Below are 6,697 nucleotides of genomic sequence, written 5' to 3' on the forward strand. Positions count from 1 at the left end.
GTGACATGGTCTTTCAATTCACGCCGAGTGTCCTTGACAGGTTTGACTATGCTTCAGTGGTCATGAAAGAATTCAAAAGATAACCTCTGCCCCAATAATCCCAAGCAATTGTCTGAAACTGCTCCTCGGATCATAAGAACGCAGTCCTCAAATGATGGTCATAATAATGTCCAAAATATAAAAATTACTGACTATCATTGAAGACTGAGTTCCGCAGTCTAGTATCCAAAATCTGAATTTTGATGATTTTTACGATCGCCGAGATGAAAAAAAATCAAAAAATCACTGAATGGGCCTTTAGTTCCCTCCTCTCCTTACCCTGGCAATATAAATCAAAGAAAAAAAAAGAAAGAAAAAAAAGAAACCAAGAAAAGAAAAAAAAAAAGACAAAGAAAATTAACCAAATTAAGGGATCTGGAATGAGCGTTTTGAGCGTTTCGATAGTATTTTTGTTGGACATGAGAGCACATCAGACATATCGAATTGCATTCTGAATACGAAGAATGTCTTTCTGATATCAAATAAATTTCATTGTTTGAAATTCACGATATAGGCCTAATACAAATTTTATGACAAATTATTAAAATTTGATATTTTTCACATTTTTGATATATAACAGTCCTCGAAGTAAATATCATAAATCTAATGTTATATTCTTAAACAGTCCTTGGCATACCATACATGTATAGGCCTATGTATAGTAAATTTGTCTGATTTATCTGTTTTGTGCTGTTTAAGCAAATAGTTAAACATAATTTCCATAAAATGTAAGCTTTTACTGTCAGATATGCCCCCTTTTAATTTTGAGCAGAACAAGTGAGGTACAGCAAAGAAAATTGGAATTTACTACTACTAGCGCCAATGAATGTTATACGATTGTAAAACGGTACGATCCTCTGGGGGTGGGTGGGTGTGGGGGGGTGTGTGTGTGTCCTGCACGCGTATTTTTTTCTGCAACTATAACGGGACGCAATACGATACCGGTATGTTATAAGAATCAAACTTACAAGAAAGATGGCTCTTGTCAAATCCTACAATTCTGTCAGAGAAATATGCATATTTGCATTAAATTTTTAATTAATTGACATAATTGATTAATTAATAAATATTTTATTTAATGATTTACCATAATTCCAAATATGTCAAACAATATGTCAAATTAAAGCTAATGAAATGCTTTATAAATTGGTCAGAGCGCATTTTGCATAATGCATTTAGTACTTTAGTTACATGATTTTTGCTATACACGCATAGGAGCTGTACTTTTAAAATCCGCGCCTAATCAATAATAATATAGTCTTTCACTCCATTGTCAAAGTACTGTGCTCCCTGTAGCATTATGGAGTGACCAGATCCTAGAGTGTGATGGTTTTGTAGCAGATGACAGTGCTCATTCAAGCCTGTCAAGGTCAGTTAGTAGCCACTTGCTGAATGGATGGCCATTATCAACTATCAAAGAGATGCCTTGTGCAGCTGCCAATCACAGTAGAGGTTTGATAACATTTTGTTAAAAACCCAAATGTGATATAACGACAATGCTGTGCATGTTGGTACTTAATTGTTTGGATTCTTACGTTGAAATTCCCTTGTATTAGTATTTTTATGTGTAGTGTATAGTGGTCATAAATTATATAGCTTTTAAATTTTGGGCATTTTTGCTCTGTTGCACTGTACCATTATGGAATTTGAGTAAATCAATTACCGACACAAGCAGGTATACAGTGTATTATTTTATTTTTATTTCGTATCTCAGGAGCACAGCTCACTTGGTAAGGCATCAGAATTTGGTACACTAGCGCTTCGAACTTTAAATCGGAAGGTGGTGAGTTCGAGCCTCATCACGGTCACATTAATTTTATAAACCAAATATTGTTCGAACTTTTCATATTTGTTTTTCTTTTATTGTTTCTTTTCTTTGTCTTTTTTTTTTCTTGTTTTATTTATTTTTTCTTTATTTTTCTTTGATTCATATTGCCAGTGTAAGGAGAGGAGGAACTAACGGCCCATTCAGTGATTTTTTTCATCCGGACGATCGTAAAAATCATCAAAATTCAGATTTTGTATTAAGACTGCGGAACTCAGTCTTCAATGATATAGTCAGTAATAATCTTTTGGTCATTATATGACTATCATCATTTGACGACTGAGTTCTTATGATACATCATCCGAAGAGCAGTTTCAGACAATTGCTTGGGATTGTTGGGGCAGAGGTTATCTTTTGAATTCTTTCATGACCACTGAAGCAGAGTTAAACCTGTCAAGGACACTCGGCGTGAATTGAACTGACCATAAATAATGCATTTACGTGAATCTGTAATTTATATACTGACAGTATATATAAATTAGCTACATGTATTTGAATGGGGCTTCAACTTCGTCAATACTGCCGTTTTCTTGGGTTTTTGCCAATTGTTTTCATTAAATTTTTTATAAAAGTAACAATTTGATTTTTTTTTTCACTTTCGCGATATATTCAAAACTTGTATTCACCTACTGTTATAGCATTAATCCGATTATTACACAACCTCGCCAGCGTATTCAAGACATCCAATGCAAATAATCACCTAGATTATGACGTATCATACCGTAAATATGGCGGAGTACTCAAATTCATTCAACAAAAGCATGATTACAAGCTATTGCAATCTACCGCGACAGCTCGTCTCACACACATAACAAATGCACTATAGGCCTACGATCAAATAGGTTGACGACAACGTTTGATTGAATGCACTGCATTGCGCCATGATTACGGTGAAGGACACCGGTTCAATTCCTTTGTATGGAGCCAATCAATAATTTCACGCACATCCTCTATTATTGCCCAAATATTTCCCGGGATGATTGCACACTGTAAAAGAGCTATTGTTATAATGTTTGATGAAATCGTGTTTAACTACCGTATTTGCTTAAGAACGGCACAATACAGATAAAGCAGGCAGATTTACTACATGTGGTACATGTATATACATATAGGGAATGTGAGTCGAGTATTACCTAATTATAATAGGGGCGTATCCAAAAATGAATTCACGCCCCTTTCAAATGTCGAGCCAAAGTGCAGGCCCTATGCCCCACCTTTACACATTCAAGATTTTTCCTAACGTTTCCCTACACCTTTTAGGGCGTAAATAGAAATGGTGTCCAAAATGCCCAAAATCGCTTGCCCCCACCCCCCCACCTGCCAAAAATCGCTTGACCCCCCCCTTTCAACCTGCCAAAAATGCTTGCCCCCCCTCCCTCTTTGGTCTGCCAACCTCCCCCCTATAATTCATCACCCTGGGGTACACATAATTAAATATTTGCCAAAACTGCAGTTTTATAAATCAAAAATTTCACGTGCTTTGAAATAAACAAAAATGAAAAATAACACATGACCTTTTGGGAATGATTCTTTTCGGTCTGTGTGTGCAAATGGAGCCTGGTCATGAAAGATCAACCAAAGAAGGGGTCATCAACCTGAGATGGGGGGACTCATATATAATGATCTCCTCCCTATAGGCCTATAAACCACTCCTATGCAAAAGAAAATTCAAATTCAAAGTTCAAATAGGCCTATTAAAGTTTTTTGATCGTGAAACCGGGTTTTTGATCAGCCTTTGATCGACATGACCGATAACCAAGATTTTTGATGGAGAAACAAGGTTTTTGATCGAAAAAGCAGGTTTATGTTTCTCTCATCCCTTAGGGCCAAAAAGTATGGGTTTCTTGCACAGTTTTAGCTTGAAAAACAAGATTGATCTAAGCATATGCAGACCCTAGAAAAGCAGTGCTTTTTTAATCGAAAAAACCGGTTTATCATGTGAAATCGAGAAACCAGGTTTATCAAATTGAAATTTGACAAGGCAAGTTTTTGAAAACCTGGTTTTTCTTTCAAAAATAAAAAAAAAAAACTTTCAAAAACCCGTCCCGGTATTAATCGAGAAACCAGGTTTAAAGAATTTGAAAGGATAAGTTTCTGGTATAATAGTTGCATGGTTTCTCGACTAAAAAACCTGGTTTCTCGATCGAGAAACCGCGGTTAAAACTTAGTTTCACAAATCGAGAAACCTGCCGGTTTTTCTTCTTCTATTTTTAACACTATTGGCATGAACTTTAATTCTGCCAAAATGTGTCAATCTCCTGCTCTATGTTATGAACATCATCACCACAAAAAAGAAGAACACTCGGACCACATTCATGGCATTTCACATGAAACTTCGACTCCAATAATTATTTATTTAAATCAACATCCCAGCTTTTCGTCCTTCTCAGCTTCTCCTCGAGTTTCGTGATTAAAAATCTCCAGATGAGTCAAAATAGTTTGGTGGGATTCTTAGGTATCTACACTCCTTCATCTCGGCAATTAATGCTTCAGAACCACCTGCCTTGGACCCTTCAGTTTTCCATTGCGAGGAGGATTTATCGGCTTCGTTTTCACGGTAGAATTTTTGATTGATCGTGTTGACAGGGTCATCGGATCCGTACTGTTCTTTCTTCAGCTGGCTCCAACTACGTGGTCTCCTTTGAGATCCTGAATAACGGTAACCCCTGCATAGATCCCTTCTCCGAGCTAGATTGCCATTTTCATTGATTTTGTTGCGCAGTTCTTGAACAGACGAGGAACATTTTTCAAAACTGCTGAAGTGCTTTCGTAATGGTGGCGAATCGAGCCCATGAAATCTATCATCCACGCTTTTTGGGAAATTGTAACTGTAAGATCCTGCAAAACAAGAATCAACCAAACATTATATATGATTATTAGTACCGGTACTTTGGTGTTTTACAAGCATAGTAATGATATATCATGTATCTTAAACATTTTAGGCCTACTATAATGCTTCGAATTTAGATAATGACTCGATGAGGATCAAGTGAAGATTGTCCCACACTGACATTTTGCAGGGATAAAAATTAAAATGGGGACGGCAAAGAGTAAAATGTAAAAGAGTAAAAGAACACAATGAGGATTTTTTGGAACTAAATAAACCTTGTTTGATGGAGTAAAAGGAGTTCAACTTGATGCATGGAAGGTAAGATCATATCCTTTTAACCTCGATACAATTAACTTCATGAAAATAAAAAACTGTACCGGCCTAACTAGTAAGATATCACCAGTCCCAAACGAGTGCCTTTTGTTGGCCAGCTTTTGTTACAATCAGCTTCCAACTTTACTTGGCCCATTATGCCATATGAAAACTCATGAATTAAAATAATAGTTTTTACCTGTAATCTTTGCGGCTTCTAGTTCAGACAGATGTTTCTCAACTTCTCGCTGCTTTTGTTTATATTGCCTTAGTCGATACGCCCATGTGCGATCTAGATTCTTCTGCAGATGTTTCAGGCGTAACTCTTCAGCAAGGATTGATGGAGGTTGGTTCAGCAATTTCGCGAGGCGTCTCTTGCAGGCTATTTCTTTGTCGGTGGAATTGACATTCTTTTGCGGACGTCTGGCTTCTAAAACCATTTTGATTTTATTGGTAAGGAGTCAAAATTAATACTGATAGCAATTTATCATCCACCGACACAAGACGCTGTCCACGCGCGTTGTTGGCATTTGGGTTCTTATCTATACGCGATGCGTATGGCGCACCGTGTACGCGGTCTTGTAAAGAGAAAATTCTAAACTCAAAAGCCAAATTTAACCGACATTTAATCATTTTCTTAGTTATAGTTTTTTACAAATAACGTAATCGGACTTTTTTCAGGACGTCGCGTCATAAAATTGTCGGTGTACATTTCCTCCGGAATTTAGGCAACGACGGCCGCGGCGGAAGCATTAAAAGTTATAGGGGACGAGCATATTTTGTTCCGGTTTTGACTCACGCGCACGAAAATGTTCAAATCAATATTCATAGCTCAAAGTGAAAGTGAATTTTGTTATTTGATGGGCGAGTGTGCGCAAAGTGCGAAAAATTGTGAAATTTTACCCCCATTTTGGCCCAAAACACTCTTAGAAAAAAAGGCGCAACTTAGAACCCTTTTTTTCATATACCGTAGGCCTAAAGCACCCTAAGCAATGTTTTAAAAGATCTACAAAGAACATTGAAAAGTTCAAGAACCTTAAAAATTTAAATAGGCCTATGCATAGGAACTTTTTAATTCATTAATTCAGGGACTTATAACAAAGTTAAGAAAAGTGAAAAGGAGTGTTAATATAGATAAGGGTTCTTTTTATTGGTTCTTCAAGCTTAAGCACCAGGCTTGGCTAAAGAACTTTTTTTTTGTTCTACAAAGAACCCCATTCATGGTTCCATAGGCTTGCAGAATAGGAACCATTAAGAAAGAACCCTCCAAAGAGTTCTAAGTAGTGCAGAAAAAATGTTCTTTGGCCAAGAAAATGACTTAGTATCGAAAAGGTTAACAATACTTTTCACTTCTCTTAACTTTGTGATGAGTTCCTGAATTAATTAATTAATTAGAAAATTCCTGTAGGCCTATTTTAATCTTTAAGGTTCATAGAACTTTATAAGGTTCTTTATAGAACATTATCATTGCTTAGAGTGCTATATATATACCGGACAAAAAGGTTCTAAGTTGCACCTTTTTTTTCTAACTTAGGTAGGGTAAATTGGGGTAAATGGAACGCTTAAGCAATAAATCACTTTCTGTGGTCAGGAGGGTATCCATATATGATTTTTGTTTGTTTCAATAAGTAGATAATATGTTTTTACAACTTGTTTTAACAGATAAACTCCCATTTTATGGCTTTGTTTCT

The sequence above is a fragment of the Amphiura filiformis genome, chromosome 1 (genome assembly GCF_039555335.1).
Source record: "Amphiura filiformis chromosome 1, Afil_fr2py, whole genome shotgun sequence".
NCBI lineage: Eukaryota > Metazoa > Echinodermata > Ophiuroidea > Amphilepidida > Amphiuridae > Amphiura > Amphiura filiformis.